General features: G+C 37.6%; 1 protein-coding gene across 1 annotated transcript in view; it reads left to right on the forward strand.

Annotated features, from left to right (window-relative positions):
* The window catches only part of Themis (thymocyte selection associated), a 188,642-nt gene that overhangs the window by 139,939 nt on the left and 26,962 nt on the right, over positions 1-21,741 (forward strand). The gene's annotated exons all lie outside the window — the stretch shown is intronic.

Consider the following 21,741-nt stretch of genomic DNA (forward strand, 5'->3'; position numbering starts at 1 on the left):
GTTCTATGACCTGTTTAGTCTCAGTAGCAACCCAAGGAGTGTTTAGACCCCAAATCAAACTAACCAGTCTCTTATTTTAAAAAAAAAACCTTAAAAATTTTTCCTATTATTGTTATCATAATTTTGTATGTGTTAGGGTACACACTTGTGATGCAGTGTATGTTTGGAGAGAGAATAACTTTCAGGAGTTGGGTCTCTCCTTCCACTGTGGGTTTCAGGGAGAGAACGCAGGTCATCCAGCTTCCACAACTGTTTTTACCCATTGAGCCACCTCATTGACTTAATAAAATACTTTAATTTGAGAAGAATTGGAGAACTTTATAGTTAGGAGCCCAAGATCTATCATTATTACCTCTAGGTTTTGCCTTCTAATAGGTGGTACCCTGTAAGTGCAGCTTGATCTTGGTTTGTGAGCTCTTTAACATATTATTGCGCACACTTTGCTAGTATTGTTGAGAACATCTGGACCCTACATTTAAAAAACAGACCTGTAGTTTTCTTTTGCTCTAGCATATCCTTATTGGGATTTGGTAGTAGGAAATCCTGGCTTTGTAAAATAAGTTTATAATTATGCTTTCCTTTCAAATATTTTGGAAGAGTCTAAGAAAAATTCAGCATTATTCTTCCTTAAACACTGATAGCATTTACCAGAGAAAGTCCTGGACTTTTCTTCAGTGAAAAATATTTAATTATTAATGAGGATTAATCACTGAAGGTTAGTTCAGCCTTCCTGTTCTCTCATGATTCAGTCACTATAGGTTGAATGTGTCTAACACTGCACCAGTTCCTTCTGGTTCCTTAGTTGCTGGTGAGTAATTGTTCATGGTGTTTCATCATCATGCTTTGCATTCTGTGTTATCCATTGCAATGTCCTTTTTTGTTTATTATATTTATTTGTGTCTTCCTTTTTATGCTCTCATCTAGGTAAGGTAAAGTTTGTTATTTTTTTCCTTTGAAGAACAGAACAGCTTTCAGTTTAATTGACTTGTCTCTTTCCTTCTCTAGTCTTGATTCCAGTTGTTTCTATGCCGACAGTGTTTTTCTTTGTTAACTTTGGGTTTTGTCAATCTCACTAGTTTCTTGAGCTGTAAAAACTACACTTGACATCTCTCTATTCCTTTTTCTGTCATTTGTGTGTGTGTGTGTGTGTGTGTGTGTGTGTGTGTGTGTGTGTGTGTGTGACGGGCCTTCCTATGCTGCTCAGACTATTCTAAAGCTAGTTGTGTATATTCCTCCAGTCAGGGTCCTTCTGCCTGTGGCTTTTAAGTGCTGGACTAACAGGCATTGACTACCACATCTCCCATATCATCTTTCTTAATGCAGACATTTATAACTATAAACTTTTACCTTAACACAAATTTTGCTTCAATCCATAAATTTTGATGTACTGCATTTTCATTTTCTGTCAAGATTGTAGTGATAGACTTTTTATTTCATCTTTGGTCCATTGACTGTCTAAGAGTGTTAATTTTTCTTCCTGCTTCTAGTTTCATACTAGGAGCTTAGAAAACATTCTCAACATAGTTTTGATCTTCTTGGGAGATTTTTAAGTACCTGGAATTAAGCCCCAATCCTATATATTAGGCTGGTACTGTAGCCCTGAACTGCTTCTCTCACCTTCAAACTTCTCAAATGTTTTACAAATGGCTTGCGGCCTAATATTAGCCACATTGGAGAATGTTTGCTTGAGAAGAATGTATGTTGTGATGCTTTGTGATATACTGTTTCATTTGTGTCTGGTAGGTCCACTTGGCTTCTATGATAATGATTTATAATAATTTGATAAACTCTGTAATAATCTTTTTGTTTCCTGTGACAAATTTTAAATTTAAAGTTATGTTGTAAAGTATAAGCGTCACCATCTCTGCTCTCTTTGGTTTGTCTGCATAGAATATTTTTGTCATCTCTAAACATTTAGCAATTTAAGTAAAATTGCTTTGTTCTTTTCTCCCTGTTTTCTTTTGTGACTAGATAATCTTCTTAGTCATATGCTGTGATTTTTTTCTACCTAGTATAGACAAGCTCTTTGGGTTTACCAAACCTTACATAAAATATTTCATAATCATAGCTGAGTATTTAAAGCTGACAGCAATTAACCTGAATCACATACAAGAATCCTATACTTCTGTTTCTTTCCAGGAACACATCTTGTTATTGATGTTGCTGTTTACTCATAGTGCCCATTAACAAATTATTGTAGCTATGGTTATTTTAAAATTTGTCACCTAGCTTTCAGAACACAGTGACAAGCAGTTGATTCGCCTTCTTGGTAGTCAGAGAGTGTTCTGCATTTAGATTTTAGTGTTTTTAATTAGAATCTTTTTCATTTCTACTCTCATTTCTATAAGGTGAGTGTAGGGATGGTTAGTTCTTTCAGCTTTAGGTTTTTTGGAAATTTTTTTTTCTCCCTGTATTTCTGAAGGACAGCATTGACTGGGGAAATACTCTTAGCTGGCATTTTTTTTTCTTTTTGGTTTTGTTTGTTTATGTTCTCTTTCAGCACTTCTAATATGCCATCCCACAGTCTTCTGGCCTGCATAGCTTCCGCTGATACACACACTATTCAGATCTTAGGAGTCATTTCATGCTCTAACAAAATCTCCACATCTATTTGTGTATTCTGTAATACTTGTTTCTGTGATCAAAGGTACTAGCAGCAGTACTCATCATCTATGATATTTTAATTAACTCTCTGTTCTGCAGGATGTCTGAGGCTGAGGCCTGTTTTACAGTTTAAATTTTATCTCCAGTCTTTAATCTCATAGTCTAGTAATGCTTTGACGGGGTCTCATCCAACAAGGTGACTTAATTGGCATCTTAACCTTTTTTCACAAGTTTTCTGAAATCCCCCATCTGCTCACAGCATGTTTCTCATGTGCCTGTACATCTACTTCCTTATCAGCATGCCATGTCCCATTAAGGCATAGGGCACACAGAGCAACATTCCTATGGGGGACACTGAGCATGAGATGGACATTCACTCTGAATGTCTTTGCTGTTGACGTCTGTCTTTCAAAAGACTCTGGTGTGGATACACAGCTCCTCATAGCTGACTTCACGATGACTTTGCTTCTCTGTCAGCTCTACACAGTGCACTTCCATCTTCCGTGTGAGTAAATACTGAGCACAGTTTCTTTGCTTGCAGTTGGGCTTAACCACCATATGCCTTTTGGGTCGTGTCTGATCTGAACTACCGACACCGAGGAAGATGCCAGTCCTGTACAGTGCAGAGCCTGGACTATCCTATGTTTCTTCAGTTGAATGAAGCAGACCTTTCTCCCCATGATTTTCCTAGATTTGGAACTCATGGCAGCCTCAGGGCAGGATCAAGTATTACTAGGAGGAGAGTTTTACTGAAGGGGATAATCTGGGATATGGATTTGCCACCAAAGTCAGCATCAAAGGATGCTAATTAAGCTGGATGAAACACAGCATTGGTCGTTTCACACTTCTTTATGTGCAGACATGTTTAGTCCCCGAGATATAGCCTAGTAAGAGTAAAACATCTAAAGCGGAACTGAACCTGGACATTGAAATCTGAGCTCATGCATATTTCAGTCTCACTTTCGAGTCAAATGTTTCAATAAGAAAGAACTTTGTGTGTGAACTTTCTGAATATCAAGTTTTCACCCAATAAAGCGTCAACACATTACACAGTCATGTTATTAAAGGTTTACTTAGAAGTTCAGGCTCTGAGAAACTGGTTTCCTGTGAGTGCTGTCTTCATAATGTGGCCTTTTAAAGGTTCCTTTGGTTTATGCTATTGCTTTTGTTTGCCCTTGAAGTTCATTATTATTTTTTTTAACCTTTCTTCATTTTAGCAACCTAGCACGTGGTGCAGGGTTTGCATGGCGTGCTTGTAGGGGTGTGGAATAGGCATGTCTGATAGACAAAAAAATCTAAGAGAGACTGAGAGGAAAGTATAGAAATACATTCTGCGGAAAATATGAAAATGGAAATCTCTGGAGTTCTTCTGGCTTCCTTTAGTCCAAACAGAAATGACATACATTGCATGCAGTGTAGACTATGAGCATTAACCTCTTTTGGGGCTCATATTACACAGTTCAGGGTAATTTCTGTTTTTATATATTTAATTTTACAATGCTAGTGCTTGAGCTCAGGACCTTGCACATGCTAAGCAAGCATTTTACCTCTGAACCACACCCAAGCCTTTTCCATATAACTTAAAAATGATTTTATTTATTCTTTGAGAATTTCTCTTATGCACACAATATGTTTTGATAAAATCCACCCCCTACTCTCTTCTCCAACTCATCTCACACCCCTCCCACTGAACTAATATAATTATAAAAAAATAGCTATTCTACGAGTAATTTATATGCAGAAATGAAGATTTTATAAAATATTTCTGAAGAGAACCAGAACAGTGTTAAATAAAGATGCCTATATAGTTCAAAGCATAGTTAATTTTGACAAATTTCTATTTTCCTTATCCTTGCTCAATTTGATTCATAACTAATTCTTTTAGGTTAATATCTTATACAACTAACATTTTCTATGCATATTTTATGTCCTGGGTAGATAACAAATCTTCTATTATTTGCCATTTACTGCTAAATCTAGTACCATTTATCACTTATTGATAATAATTTCTTATTGTAAAGCTGTATTTATATGTAATATACTCTTGTTAGCTCTTTCAGCATATTTTGATAAATGAGTGGATAATGCTTAGTGAACATGACTAGAATTGCCATTTCTAGATTATATTCTAAATGTGCAAATGAATAATATTACTTCATCCAAGCCAAACTTTAAAGACAAAATTTCTCAAACCTTTCTTTAAATTATATTTATTATTACTGTTGTGTGTATATGAAATGTGCACTGGTTCCATGGCGCATATACAGATGTCAAAGGACAATTTTCAGCAGTCAGTTCTCTACTTCCATGCCAGGCTCTGGAGATGGCTCTTCGGTCATAGGCTTGTTTACACTGACACTCACACCTCACATCTTTTTGTCTGCTGTGCCATCTCACTGGTCCTCAGATTGTACTCAGCCCTGTGCTATATTAAACAGTGATGATTGTGCTAGAATGTTAATTTACATATATTCATTTTTATTTTATTTTCTTCTTAATAAGATGGAATTCCTAATTTTTAAGGTGTCTTGTATTATAGACATTGTCTTTCCCAGTGTTTATTACATGTATGTTGGTTAGAGGACAACGTTGGAAACGCTGTATGCAGATTCCAAGATTTGTTTCTGAGGGAGGCTAGCATGGAAGGCTAATCACAGTAGTAAGTAGGATGGATGGACCTACAGAAGCAATCTTGACCAAAGGGGGAACCAGTATTCTGTGGAGGTTATGAACAGAAAATGAAAGAGAGTTTTAGCTGTGTTGCTAAGGTGATGTAGTTCATGTCAACCATGGGCAGCCTACATTACCATGTGCAAAAGAAAAATACCTCTTCATTGTACAACTAATACCTTGAGTTTTCTTTCACATGTAGAACAAGCTCAATCTCATTTAATAGATAGCTATTCATTGAAAGTAGAATAGTCAAGAAAAAAAGAAAAACAAAAAATCAAAAATGAATGTGAAACAAGTCATTTCAGTGTTGTTATTCATACTAAGTTCAGGATGATATGCTTCTAATATTTAACGTTAGCAATTTGGCAAATCTTTGAAAAATCTACCCATATTTATAGTTAGAGCAAGTCTAGATCTAGGTAGTGTAGTATTTATTTAAATAAATGTGATTTGTTAAATTCTTCACCTCAATGCAGAATTCAAGTATAAAATTCTTATTTTAATGCTATTAACTGCATCACTGTAAATGAATGTGCCCTGTGTAAGAGCTATAATTTTGCATGCATGTAGCACACAATGATTCATATCTATTACTCACTAACTATAAATAAGAATTAGGAACAATAAATGACTTGATAAAACTAGACTGAATTTGCTTAAGCTTTTTTTTAAAGATAAAAAAGCAAAAAATAAAAACAAAACAACCTGTAGACAGAAGTTTCTGTCCCACCTGGTCCCACAGATGTTCAGTCCCAGATAAGTACACAGAGACTTATATTAATTATAAACTCTTTGGCCTATTGCTCAGGATTATTACTAGCTAGCTCTTATAACTTAAATTAACTCATGTAGCTTGGTACCTTTTCTCAGTACAGCATTCTCATCTTTCTTCCTCTGCATCTGGCTGGCAACTGTGTCTCTTCCTTTCTTCTTTCCAGAATTCTCCTTGTTTGGTCACCCCACCTACACTTCCTGCCTGGCTACTGGCACTTTATTAAACTAAGACAATAACAAATTTTTACAGTGTGCAATAACATTAATCCACAGTGATGACCCACAGTTTTACCCCTCTCCAGGCTCCCCACCTGTTGAACTATACAGTGTGGAGTTGAATATGTAGAATCAGAATTTAAAATTGAATCCATCTTAAGAATGCAATGCTAATATACTATGATAATACTACATACCAGCCCTTGAAGCTTGTCAGAGAAGAATGGATTTTCTATTACCATACAAACATTGCCTTTGGCTTCGTTTGTTTAAAAATATAGCATCCAAATTCCTATAAACATTAAAGACTATCTTTTTAAGTTGTTTCAGAACTACTTCATATAGCCATGTACGTTAGTACACTCTTGTGGTTCCAACTACTTAATAGACCTAGACAGCTGAAACATTTGAGTCAACTAGTTCAGACTAATCTGGGCAGCATGGGGAGACCTTGTTAAAAAGGAAACAAACAGGTAAGCAATACACTTGGTGGATTCACTATTATTCCCTATAAATTATTTCATACTTAAGATTTGTTTCTTAAGTACATTTTTTATAGAGATAATTATCAGTCAAGGCTATAGTCACATCAAAGACTTGGACGCATTTTAACAAATTGTTGTCCCAGGTGAGGAAAAGATTGTCTGGAGTTAGATGTTTTTGAGTAGTTATTGGAGAAGTTTTGCTTTTTGTGTGTGTGTGGCTAAGCAGAAGATTCAATTTAAATAACTCTAAACTCAAAAGTACTTTTGACATGAGTTCTACTAATCATACTATTATTATAGTATAATTTCTCTCTTTTTTGTTTTCTTGAAACCAGAACATATAAAAGCAAAAGGTCAGTAAGAATTTTTAATGCCCAAACAAAGCAATATAAGACAAAAACACCACTGAGTTTGTTTTGTTTTGGCCATCCACTGCTGGGGATGGGACTTACCCTGAGGTGTGACTAATATACCCAGTTGACACTCCATCACAACATAATTTATATGTAATAAAACTACATATTGATAATTTTGGACACATGCAAATCACACCAATTACCATGGTCAAGACATTGGCATACCTAGAGCTGTCAACACTTTCTTTTATCTTTTTGCAATTAATTTTTTTCTCCTCATTCTAATTTTTAAAATTATTTATGTTTATGAGTGTTTTGCCTGCATATGTTTCTGTGAACTACATGTGTATCTGGTGGCTATGGAGGTCAGAAAACTGTTTGGATCTTCTGGAACTGGAATGTCAGACAGTTGGGCGCTGCTTATAGTTACTGGGAATTAAATCTGGATCCTCTGTAAGAACAGCAAATAATCTTAGCTGCAGAGCTATCACTCTTACCCCAAATTTACCTGTTGTTGATATCTCACATGAGTAGAATCATACAGTAATCATTCTCATTTACTCATGACAGACATTAAATTTATCATGGTACATTATAGATTCCTCATTTATGGCATAAATGGTAAGATAACTTTTTTTAGAGGCTGAAGACTGAATAATATTTCTGTATGTGTTTGTGTGCGTGTGCATGTGCGTGTGAATGCAGGAGAGTGCGTGTGTGTATTTTGCTGTTTTCTTGTCTACTTATCTATGGATGGACATTTGGGTTGTTTTACATCTGGTTAGTGTAGCTAATATTGCAATGGATATGTGATTGCCAATATCCCTGTGTCCAACTGTCCCCCACATACATTGGATTAAACACAGTTTGAAGTGTCCAAGATAATTGGATATCAGAGGACATTGGAAAATCAATAGAATCAGAAGAGACAATAAAAGAAAATTTTTGTTTCCTCCAAAAATTTCAAAGGATCAACCCTGCTGAACTTTCTGAGTAAACGACCAGATGACTCTGACAACCGAAGAAAACACACGGGGCTTCTGTGGTTTGCCAGGAGGCAATTTCCCAGGCAATCAATATATAGTGTATTTTGTGGGCAACCCTGGGCTTTTCACCTGATATCTTATATTGGAATGTTGATTAAGTTCAAGGATTTAATAAAAGTTCTATTTCTAGATCTCAATTATTTCTCTTTACTATTTATTTGGTTCTGGACCCAAATAAAATTTCAAGGGATGGCAAACTATATTGTTGTTAGCAAAACCTAGTGAATTGTTCCTTTACCCGAGAAAACCCCTCCAGGTAACATTCAGAAATGACTCGAATACTACCGAAAGCCATAGGCTTCTTAGCTACAACTTATACGTTGTTCACAACAGAACTGATGCTAGGTAAAAAGATTTGCTTTTTTGATGCTTTGTGCATCTGAGAAATTTAGGCTAGGAATTATGAAAGGCGTTGATTTAATCATCAACTTTTTCGTCCTTGCACGTTTGTCAGGCAGCCTAGGGCACAAAAAGATGTCTATAGTTTTATTTGAATTCAGCATCTGTCCACAGAGCAGCCAAGCAACACTTGTACATTTTCCTTTAGAGAGCCTATTTAAGGAACCTTTTATTCTGTCCTTTCTCTTGAAAGAATGAATAGGACGTCTCCGAACACTCATTTCACTCCAACCCCTTCTCCTGAAATCTCATTCTTTTGCTCCTCTTAAACACCGAGAATATTTCTAACATGAGCATCTCACTTCCTTTCACTCACATCCATTCGTTTCTAAATGTCAAGCAGACTTTTTCTTTTAAATTGGCTTTGAGTGGGAGAAACATCGAGAGGACCGGCATTTCTCCAGGCTCAGACTTTATCTCTGTGGTGTTTGATGCCCACACGATTAGCAGACAACTGGGAAACTCAGAATTAAAGGACTCCCACGCAAAACCTTCACTGGAGCTAAGGTATCACCATTTATTCCTGTAGATGGCAGCTGCCTGATGACACGTCCTTGCCTTTTAATACTTGTCACTGGGCCCTTATTAGCATGGTGACTTTCCCCAGGAGAACAGCTCGATTTCCACCAGTCAACCATCTTCCTCAGGCTCGGCAGTGTTAGTAAAAATAATATGTTCCTTTAAACATGTGCCTTTTTATTAACATATTCCATGAGATTTGAGAAAAAATATCTAAGAAGAAACATATTTGTATGTTTTGGTTAATTCATATATGATAAATTCACAATTCATAGATTATGGTGGCAGGGCCGGTGTGAGAACACGGTGTGTTATTAAATCAGGGTCATTGGCCTACCCAGCTCCTCAGCAGGTATCTTTTTGGTTGTTTTCACACAGCAATTTTGAAATAATATAAAGTAAATTCTAACTGCAGGGACCCACTGTGGAAAATAACCCTAGGATTTCATCCCTTTGTGTGACTCTTGTAAATTCACACTAATTAACCTGCCCAGCCCCTTCCTGGTTACTTTTCCCATCATCTGCCTTCTGTATCATTATTTCATTAGAAATCATTTCTTTAAGGTTATCTATGCTGCAGCATGCATCAGGATGTCCTCTGTTTTAATGTTGAATATTATTTCACCACATATTGATAACATAATGTGTTTATTCATTCATCCACCAGTGCACATTGGATCAATTTTATATCTTGGCTACTATGAGTAAGGAGGAACCTATGAAAGCAGATCTTCAAGTGTCTATTCTAATATCTGCTTTCATTTCTTCATGTGTGTGTGTGTGTGTGTGTGCGCGCAAGCTTGCTTGGTTGCTCATGTGTGATTGTGGGCCCATGTGTTTCACTGTGTGCATGTGGATGTCAGAAACCAATCTTCCAGTATGGTTCACCTTTTTGCCCTCTTTGGGACAGGATGACTTGCTGCTGCAGAAGTCAGGCTAGCTGGCCTCTGGGCTTGTGGAACCTGTCTCCCTTGCTCACTGCTCTGTAGGAATAAACTAGGATTGTGGACACTTGTACTCCTCTGTCTAGCTTTTCATGTGTGTTTCAGGGATCTGGACTTATGTAGTCAGGCATGTACAGAAAGTAATTTTATCAACCAAGCTAGTCCCCTACTATATTTTGAAAAAGATTCTATCAGTTATGCATCAGATTTGGTTGGCTGATACTTTATTAGTTATTTATGTATTTAGATCCATGAGCAACTTTGTCTGTAGTTTTCCTTTCTTAGAATATTCTTATCAGATTTTTAAATTAAATATAATTTCATTTTTCGAGACACATCATACAATATGTCCAAGGATGGACCAGAATTGACAATCTTCCTGCTTCAGCTTCCTGTGTTGAGATTTCAGATATGCAGCATAAACTACCTCAGTTTCCATGCAACATAACTAAAATTGGACTTCTCAGATAAAATGATAATATCCTGGGAAATTTTCTAGTGCTTTCATGGTGGCTCACATCTTTTTTTGTCCATTTTCCATTTTTTCCCAGTGCTTGACATGATTTATTATACCATTAAATAAACTTCATTGATTTGTTCTGTCCCAATTATTGTCTTTGTCATTGTTCAGAAATACCAGTTTGCTCATTGCTTGTGAGCAACTGATGCTGATGAATTTCAATGATTTCTCTGTCTTCCTTTTGGCCTGAGCACGTCCCGTAACCGTGCCCTGTTGTTGAAGCTGGTCAGGACTACTATTCCCAATTAGCATCTCAAGAAATGATTTCTTTGATCAAATTTGTTAGAAAAATGAGATCATGTAGAAAAGGATTAACTGAGAGGTAGGGTGACCATGATGACATCACAGATCACTTCAATAACTGCAACAGTGACTATACAATCAAGGCTACTAGCTTCCTACTCAAATACTTTCTATTGTGCCTTTCATATGCTTCAAGCTTTAAGAATTAATTCACTGCGGATCTGTTGTTTTTTTTTTATTAGTTTTTTTATTTTCTTGTTTCATCCAACAGTGTGTGTGTGCGTGCATGTGGGATGACTCTATGTGTTCCTGTATGCATATTCAAGTAGGCATACATATGTATAAGCATACATGTGCTTGTGGAGGTAAGAGGTCAATTTCCGTCTCTTCCCTCAGTTGCTTTCTATATTGTTTTTCCAAACAGTCTGCTCATGGAGTGTGGAGCTCATTAATTCGGCTAGGCTGCCTGGCCAATGATCATCAGGAATCCACCTGCCTTTACCTCCCTATCACCAGGATTATAAATACATTATGCCTGACTTTAATGAATGCGCAGTGTGTCTGAGCTCAGGTCCTCATGCTTGTCCAGCAAGTACATTATCAAACTCAACCATTTTCTGAGGTCTTTCACCCAAGTTGTGCATCTTTCTCTTGTTATGCAGTCCGGTGCATCCTCTGTCTGGCAGGCTCTTTCTTTCACGTTGATTCTAATTCCATACTTAACGGAAATTTGATGAGCAACATCAAACAATGCTGTTGTATCAGCTATTTTCAAGATCCAAAGAGATACCAAAGGAAATAAAAATGATATTCCACATTTAAATAAAGGTTAGACCTTACTTGACTCCTAAGAAGGACATAAAATGCACAAGACAGCGCATTTAGCTTTCAAGCAAATGGCAAGCTGACCCTTGCGATGATAGCTTCTGCAATGTAGACTGTGTCTATAAACCACAGGCAAAGAAATAGTAAAGTTGGATTCTGTGTTTTTAGATTTAGAAGTAAATTTTCTACCAAGCTACAGTATTTGTAGGGTTTTTTTTTATTGTTTTCTCAAAGATGTTATCTATAAAATTTAAGCTCTTTTGGAGGTAGGCAAGCAAACATATCCAATTATCTTTTTATAGGATGGAAGGGAGGGGAGGAGATATTTTCAGGCATGATTATAAAAGCAAAATTCTTAAAAGGCCTTTGAATTTTAGAGCACTTGTTGGGAAATATGAGAAAAGCATACCATAGAATTCCCTCTAAATTTCTTTCTTTTCTTCCCTTAAAAACAAGGTAATAACGGGTTTATAGTTTGTACTGTGGAGTTCTAGTTACTCATAGAGGTAACACTATGTCCTTCAGTCAATAAACCCTCTTCTTTCTCGTGGTCATTGGTGACCACACACTACCTTGGATTTAAGGGGAGCAAAAGCTGAGTTATTTATGTTGCTGTACCTTCCATAGCAACTCAGAAGAAAAGAGCATATCTTATATTGGGCTAAGAACCAGGGATTGGCTATTTAGTTGGATTGGAATAAATAACATTTGCTGCATTTTAGAATAATTCCTGAACAACAACTATTAGTGGTTTGAACTTTACATTCAGTAAGATTTTAGCTATGGTTCAATCAGTGAGGGGCTTCTTTTGCAGCTTTTTGCCACAAGCCACCAGCTGTTATTTATACGAGATCACCAACTAATAGCCTCAACAGTAACATCAGTCACAAATACAGTATGTTCCTTCCTCTGTCTGAGTTCTGATTCATGGTCTCTGAACATATTTGAGCTTCCAGTACCTAATAACTTAGGTGTTCAAAGAGATTTTGAAAGTCTTTTGTGGTCAACTTATCCTATGACTTCAGGAAAGATATACAAAGCAGTAAGAAAAAAACCAACAACAACAACAACAACAACAACAAAAACAGGTTTCTATTGCAACTACTTTAATTTCCTGCTTCTCCTCCCTGGGGAGATTCTGCCTCTCCCTTCTCCAGTGAGTATCTTACAATCCTGTCCTTCATGTCTCAAGGCATGGTCCACATTGAAAGTAGAGAAACTTGCTATGGATGCTGGCCAATTAGAGCATGCTTTGCAGAGAATGGTTGCTTGCCTGCTGTGTAGCAGCAATAAATACATGCTAAATGGGAACTCTGAAATGCACAATATTTAAAGACACTCTGTATTTTACCTATTTCTATTAGTACAATAGAATCTTAGAGTATGTGAAAATTGGGAAGGTGTCAGGTGGATGATTCCTACAAAAGCCTTACAGTTTATAAGCTGGGTACAGTAGAGTAGGCAGCCTAGGCTCTTTCAGTCTTACAGACTCACCTCCTTCTTCAGTTTCTTTTCTTCTTTATTATGCTTCTGTGGGTGTGCGTGTGTGTGCATGTGCATGTGTGCAAGTGTGTACATGTCTATGTGACTGTACATGAATGGAAGCTAGGGGATAACCTCAGGTCTCATCTTGAGGAAGGCCATCCATCTCCTCAGACAGGGTCTCTCATTCTCCTGTAGCTCTCCTATTAGTCTTAATTGATTGGCCAGTGAGTCCCGGAAATTCAGCTCTCTCTGTGTCCACAACCCTAGGATTACAAGTACATTCCACCAAACCAACTACAAAAAAAAAAATAAGTTCTCTCTCTCCTCTCCTCCTTCTCCTACTCTTCCTCCACCTCCTCTCTCTCTCTCTCTCTCTCTCTCTCTCTCTCTCTCTCTCTCTCTCTCTCTCTCTCTCTCTCTCTCTCTGTGTGTGTGTGTGTGTGCCTGTATGTGTGCTGCGACACCCAAGATGAGGTCAAAGGGCAATACTTCAGAGCCAGTCAGTTCTCTCTTTCTATCATGTAGGTTCTGGGGATTAGACTCAGGGCAACAATTATCTTTATGCTTTTTAAGCTTCTTGCTGGTTCCCTGCTTTTTTATGTGGGTTCTGAGGGTAAAACTCAGATCTTCTTGCTTGGATTGCAACTCTTTGCTTGTTGTTTGCAAGGCAATTGAGCTTCTTCCCTGAAGCGTCTTCTTTCAGTCTTTGGCCTGGAGACAGCTGTAAGTCATAAATATTAAATTTCCACTCATTGTTTCTTTTTGCTTATTATTTCTGTTATCATTCTGCTGACCTTCCCTGTCACCTGGGTACCCTGTCCCTTTAAGATACAAATTCTACCCACCCCCAAACTCCCCCTTCCTACTGAGGCAAGCTGATCTCTAGCCTTCTCTCCATCTCTTCTCTCTCTGTGTCCTTTTGCATTTCCCTTCCATCCTTCCCCCTTCCCCCCACCCCTTATCTCCATAATTCCCTTACCCCTATACCCTTTCCAATACCCACTAAATAAACTCTATACCTAAGTGGCATATCTGTCTTCCACCCGCTGGGTCTTCCACGCACCAGGGGCCCTGCCAGGGTTGCTCTGCCACAAATCTTTCAATTTCCCAATGCTTTCCTTTTTAGTAAGTAAAATTCATCCCCTCACATTGTCCTAGATCCCAAATGATACTCTCTTCATGCTCCTCAAATATCCTTGTACATAGAAAAATGTGATGTAGTTAAAAGGGGGAGAGGTTTATTATGGGGTAGTTAGGGGACCCTAGTGTGGTTTCCCTGAAGACGAGAAGCAGAGGAGGAAATCAGGACCCAGACCAGCAGAAGTGATCAGCAGGAGGGTAATGACTAGGGGTAGAATGGTGCCAGCACTGTTTTCAACCCTTGGGAATTTAGAGGATAATATTTTAGACCACTAACTGTGTGATAGTTTTCAGTTGTAGCTATAGAAACCAACACAGTGAGCCAGGCAGTGGAGGCACAGGCCTTTAATCCAAAAGATGGGAAACAGAGATAAGCATATCACTGTGAGTTCAAGGACAGGCACCTAAAGCTACAGAGAAACACTGTCTTGGAAAAAAAAATACAGTGTATGAATATTCCAGAACTCTGAACCTGTGAACAGGCATGTGTTTTCCAGACATTTTGGAATTTTGCCAAAAATTTGCTAGCCAGAAAACTCCTGTGAGTTACTTATTTGATTAATTGATTCATCACACATGCATTGAGGGCTCCACAGAAATTGAAAGTTGGATCAGCAGAAACATTGCCGGGAGCCCACTGCCCAGTAGGATGGACTTGAAGGCCGTCAAACTTGAGATTTACTGATTCCACAGCTGAGTATAGCAGGAATGCATGAGATGGGGTGGCAGAATAATACACAGGGTTCTGGGCAGAAGTCTGAAAATTGTGTGTGCAGAGGAATAGGAGTTACAGAGGTACTACATGAAGTTGAGAAATTGACAACCCTAATTTTATGTGACAAACATGGCTCCTTGCACCCGAAGTAGGGTGGAACTTGCTATTGTCTAGCCTCTCTATGTTGCCTTGTTTACCAGAATAATTTGCTCCCAAAGTCCCCATCCATATAAAATAGTTCTTTTTCTATGCATGATTATATACACATATGCTACTGTATTTGGAAATTGGATTACAGTCCAGTTCTCTGTGGATGACTATGAATTTAGTTCTGGGTAATGAGTACTTTTGTTACTTAAATTTATACCGAATTCCTACACTTGCTTTATATTAGGTATATGAAAAATAGTTTGCATTCTCCAGATGTATAGCATACGGCATTGTTTGCCATGGTGGTGAGGGACAGAAAGGGAACAATGTCAAGGTAGGATTCATCCTTAGCTGTGCTCTCTTCTCTGCTAGTGAAAATAGAAAAAAGCCAAGGTGGAAAGAAAGCTACCCCTGCCAAATCGTTGCCTTCTCCCTGTCCCCAGGGATATCACTTTCCTGGAAGCCCCATCCCTTGCTATGGCCAGTGCTCCCCACAATGATCCTCATCTGTTCCCTAAATAAAATACAGACAGCATTTTAAGATTATATGAATCCCTGTACTGAGTATTTCACTAATACTGATTTATGTCAGAAGCAGGAATTTGTTAGAGGTATAAATTTGTAAGTCAGAAAATGCAGTCAAGTTATCTCTTGCAGTGAAGGTAGTTGATGAATTCTCTATTGCTTGTAATTCCTGAATGCAAATGTCAGTGATCACAGTGTTAAGCTTCTAATTCTTGAATTAGTCTGTGATATATTTGTGCCTATGTAGTTAGAGAGTGAAATCCTCAAAGCCAGCACGTTAGTCATATGTCTCGGGGACATATGCATCTTTTTAAAAAGGTAAAATTAAATGTATTTACATAGCTGTTTGCCAAGAAAATGAAAATGTTTTAAGTAAATATTCTCGGAGCTGAGATAAGAGTGCTTAGGATATGGGTGGCATTTGAAAATTTCTCACTTGGCTGTGATTTCAGAAACACAATACTCTGAGGCACTCATTGGTGCATTTACCAGTCTGCTGCAGTCCTCACAGTCAAGGGAGGGTTCTCCTTGCACTCCTAGGAGGGTCCAGTGTAGTCTGGAGTTCATGTAAATAGTATTTGTACCGGAGGTATGGGTATGACTGGAAAAAAAAGCACCTTTGTCCATGAAAGCCACTTTTCAAATCAAAGACATTTAATCACAGAGCAAAAAACTCCTGGCGGATTTCCCACATTCAAATCCAATACACAGATATGTCATTGCTTAGTCAGCTGCAAATAGCTAGATACAATGGGGAAGACTGCCATCTGGTGGTCATATGAAGTTATTACCGAAATTCTTCTGGTCTGTTATTTATAGCCTAACTTTAACAGATACTCAATTATGAACGTGTGCTATTTGGCTAATTATGAAAGCAAATTGGTTCTTCTGTGATATTCACATACATGCATGAAGCACTAGCAATAAAAACTCAAAGATAGGAATTGGGATTCAACCTGAAGGTCAGGAAAGCAAAACAGCCAGCCACTGGCTCTTACCTCTACCTCAATCTGAAATGTCGATTCTGTCTTCAGGACTCTCAGAAATGAGAGTAAGACTGAGAGCTGTCTCCTCCCATATTATAATCCTTTCTAGTGCTGGCATTAAGGGCGTGCATCACTACCGCCTGGTTTCGACGGCAAGCTAGTAGGGCTACTGGGATTAAAGGTATGGGTTATTGCTGCCTGGTCTGGAAGGCTGGCCAGTGTAGCTTATGCTGGAGAGGATTTGGAGTAAGGGGACCACTCCTCCATGCTGGTGGGCGTGCATACTAGTACAGCTACTTTGGAAATCAGTATGGTGGTTTCTCAAAAAAAAAAAAAATGGGAATCAGTCTACCTCAAGACCCATCAATACCACTCATGGGTATATAACTAAAGGACGCATACCCATACCACGTGACATTTGCTCAGCTGTGTTCACAGCAGTATTATTTGTAATAGCCAGAACCTGGAAACGACTTAGATGCCCCTCAACTGAAGAATGGATAAAGAAAACGTGGTACATTTACACAATGGAGTACTACTCAGTAGTAAAAAGCAATGACATCTTGAAATTTGAAAGTAAATGGATAGAACTAGAAAAAACAATCCTTCTGAGTGAGGTAACCCAGAACCAGAAAGGCAATAGTCTACTTTTTAAGGCAAGTGTAAATTTTAGACTTGAATACCACACAGAGGTCAAATGAGTAATATCTTGTTTTATTTATTCTTATGAGACAAAAGACATGTAGAATTTATTTATGAGGCAATGTAAGAAAATATTGTTACTTTCCCCTAACTATCCATATCCAAAGGCTCTAGTAACATCTTTTCACAGTAACTGCTTATATATAAGAATGCTAATATCTCAGAAATGGTTGGTGATAGTCGATGGATCTTTCACCATTTATCTTGGTTTTAATCCTGGAAGAAAGAGAACCACTGTCAATCATCTAGGAGTCTTGCTTAAAGCAGTGGCCACAGAGGCCTATTTACCCATAGTGGATATGTATGATGTAGGTGTAGAAAATGAAGTGTTTAACAGACTCATGCCTAGGTTTGTAACCAGGAAGTATATGGAACTTAATTCTTCCAAAAAAGCCATACCAGGGAATGTAGTTAATTATTTCTTAACTTCAACAATGTTTAAAGGCATGAGTGATTTTCATATCATAGTAACATCTCACAATGAGGATGCTACTACTCCAAAACCACCTGTGCTAATTGGTTGCTCTTCCCCCACTTCATTTGATCTGAAGTATGGAATGAATATAATTACTGAAGGTCATCTTGGATTTTTGTATTAGGAAGTGGACATAGAAGCCCTTTTAGCTATAGTACAAAATGCATGATGCAGGTATAGTAAAGATAATATATAATAAACTTATCTGTAGGTCTGTAGTCCAGAAACATGGGGGATTACTTCTTTCATGAGGTCACATTAGGAAACATTGTTACCTGTTTTCTAACTCATTTTATCCTATTTTTAAAAATTACTGATTTTTTTATAAAATATAATTTGATCCTATCCTATTCCCTCTCCCAATTCCCAACAGACCTTCCTTATATTCCTACTTACCCCAATTCATGTTCTCTTTGTCTTAAAACAAAACAAAAATACCCCCCCCCCATAAAACAAGGAAAACAACAAAACAGAAAACAAGGAACAAAAATCAGAAGACAAAATCCTAAAAAAACAAACAAAATCATGCACATAAAACCAACTAACAAACATGGAGGTCATTTTGCGTTGGTCAGCTGAGGTTGGGGCTTATTCTGGAGTGTAGTTAATACACTCAATTACACCTCATTGGAGAAAACTGATTTTCTCTTCCCCAGCAGGTATTAACTGTAAACAGCTTGTTGTTTGCAGATGGGACTTCATGTCTGTTTTCCTTTCTCAGTGCTAGAATTTTGTCTGGTTTGAACCTATGTAGGTCCTGTGTGTGTTGTAATCTCTGTGACTTCAAATATGTGTCAGTCCTAGGTCCTGTGTTAGAAAGACACTGTTTCTCTGGCTCTCAACAGTCTTCCTGTCTACTCTTTTACCTAGATGAATATACCTTGAGGGGAAGGATTTGATAAGGACATCCCACGAAGGCCTCCTAAGTGTCTCACTCTCCGCAAGCTCTCCAGCTCTCCACCTGTGAATATCTTTGTTAATTACTGTCTACTGCAAGAAAAGGCTACTCTGATAAGGGTTAATAATGCTCTGTTTTATAGGTGCAACCACATGTCATTAGAGGTCATTTTATTGCTATGTTCCTTTAGCAGAATAATAACATTAAGTTTTCCCCTAAGTTTATGACCTATTTAATTTCAGTTCTTGGCTGATTTATCAGTGTTGGGTATGGGTTCGTTCTCATGAGGTGTGCCCTAAATACACTTTTCTTTAAAAAAAAAGTGATTGGTTACTCCTATAATATTTGTGCCACTATTGCACTAATATATAGTGTATGTTACAGGATTTATACTTGGTGAAATTAATGATGACTTTTCCTCCAGTAACATGGAAAGTACCTTCAAGAATCTTGAATACTAGTTAGTAATAGTGAAGCTTCTAGTTATGCCCTAGAAGTGAATAATATTATAATTAACAAAAATAATTACTATTGAACAAGTTACTTCTTCTATTGTACATTGTTTTACTTTTCTTCTGGTAGCATTAAAATATGATGCTGATGAAGATCTAAATATTTTCTTTTATTCTTTTGATCATTTAATTTTTCCTTAGCCATCATTTCCTAGATCTCAAACACTAATATAAGCCTTCTTATTACCAAAAAGAAAATGGCAAAAGAGTACTCAACTCACACCATCTTAGGATATAAAGAATATAGAAGTCATAAAATGGCAAAAAAGAAAAATAACATGGGGTATGTTATATTACATATAACATAGGTCTGCAAATGATAGGATTTCAACCTATGTGCTTGTTTGTTTTATACATGTGAATGCTATTTAAGTCTTTTATAATTGTGCTTTACTTACCAGCTTTTGGCTTTTATCTCCTTTGCTGGCCCAATGTTTACTATGGATCTTGCATTTTTAATGCACTAAAAATCCTTATATGATCCTGGGGTTAGATCTTGGTATTCTTAACCCATATCTATAACTTGCTACCTCATAAGCATCCCTAATTATTAATTTTATCCTCGGCCTTATTCAATATTCTATATCCAGAATAAATACAGGAGTAGTTTGAATTTTTTTTTTGCAGTTTCAAATACAGTGCATGCTTATTTTATAACCACCTAGATCTTTGAGTAATTTATCTTTCAATTTAGTTTGCAAATTATATATAACAAAATTAACTTTCAATACATGACTTTAAATATGTGTTATTTACTCATACCAATAGAGAAATAGCAGGCTTTCTGGTAATTAAATGGGAATCTCATATATAGGTATAAAGGCAGCGAATCCAAACGCTCTTCCTTTAGCCCCTTTATTAAGCACTCTGAAGTGCTTTAGTGGATGGAGAGCTTGACCACTGTCTACAATCTCATCTATGTTACTCTAACCCTACAAGTCTTTCCAAGGATTCTATCTGGTGTATACATAAGGGGAGGACAACTTCCCTCCACCCTTCCAGATTCCTTGTCCAAAGGAAAAACTGAATTGATACAAAAAATTAATAGAAAAAAGCCTACTTAATTAACATATTTGTGTGCTGGAATTTACAAAATATGATATCAGACACTTGAAGCTTATAAAGCTTTCTGGGATACAGAAATTGGCACTTGGTGAGGAAGGACGTGGTAGGTAAAGGGTGTCTTATTATATAGGTTAAAAGGTTGCTCAGGTAATAAAGCATGTCTCAGAGCAAGGCTTTTTCCCCTCAGAGGAATAAGTGATAGTGTGTCTTGAGGTGTTGTCAACCTCATCTTTTCCTTTGTATTCCTGAGTTAATCCTTCTTGGTTGATGACATTCACTGGAAGGAGTTTCGGGATGACTGATGGAAGATCTGCATTTATGCAAATAAGGGGAGTTCGGAGACAGCCTCTGCATGCACTGTTCATCCAGAACCCTCAGTTCAAAGTCATCGGCTCAGCTTGTCAGACATAGGGGCTGCATTTGTCAAACCCCTCAGCTGGAATACTGATTTCCTTAACGGGGGATATAGTAGTTTAATGACTTCTTTGAAGTTCATAGTTGAAGGTCTTCAGAAAGGACTCACGCTAGCAGACTTCTCCAGCATTCCTTGGAAGAATTGTTGGCCTTTCATTAAATAGACAAACACTAGTATTCTGAACCGCAAAGTAAACAACACAGAGTGTGCAAGAGAAAAGTGTCCTTACCCACTGATACCTGTGATTTGGAGGAACTGTCCTGGCAATGGTCACACAGGAATTCCAGTGGCTCTCAGTCACCATGGCAAATTATCTGTTTTTGTCATTCTGGCCTAGAGCCATGTGATCACAAGGTCCACGGGATTGGCTTGTTCTTCCCAAAGCCTCACGTAATCTGCAAACGTGAGTTCTGAAAACACTGTACCCCCTTTATTCAAAGGCTTGATGCCCTAAATGTTTTATACACGGCTGGAGAAGAACCAACCAGGTTGTTTTGAACAAGTAAGTAAAAGGAAGGCAGAAAATTCATTTAGAAACATGATCTCTGAAACTGGTAGAATGGGATGGTCTGAGGATGTTGAGACTATGAAAGAATTCTTGTGCCCCCTGTATTTGAAGAACTTCATATAATGAACAGTTGGTCTTGAACAGAAAACCCTCGCCATGTAGTTGTGTCGCCTGCAGGCCACAGATTTCTTTTCCATTGAGAGACACTGCTCCCTTCATGTCCAGTTTAAAGTTTAAACAAAACAAAAATATTCTTTGTAGTAACTTCAGTTTTTTTTTTGTAATCTGATATCTTCTCTCAGGATATCCACACTAATGAACAAATTCCATAACATGTTGCATGGGGCTAACTTGGTGGAAATATAGGCACCTTGGTTATGTTATTTTGCCTTTGAAATGACACAGGCACACATGCAACCCTGTATGACAAAGTCATTGAGAATGTCAGCTGAGCACTTTATTCTAGCTACTGTCCCCTGGGCTTGTTTTTTCCTGATGCTGCACATGCTAATTGTTTTGAAGGAAGTGTACATACGTGATTGATTGTCCATTGCCCACCTC

The sequence above is a fragment of the Arvicola amphibius genome, chromosome 8, assembly GCF_903992535.2.
Source record: "Arvicola amphibius chromosome 8, mArvAmp1.2, whole genome shotgun sequence".
In the NCBI taxonomy this organism is placed as follows: Eukaryota; Metazoa; Chordata; class Mammalia; order Rodentia; family Cricetidae; genus Arvicola; species Arvicola amphibius.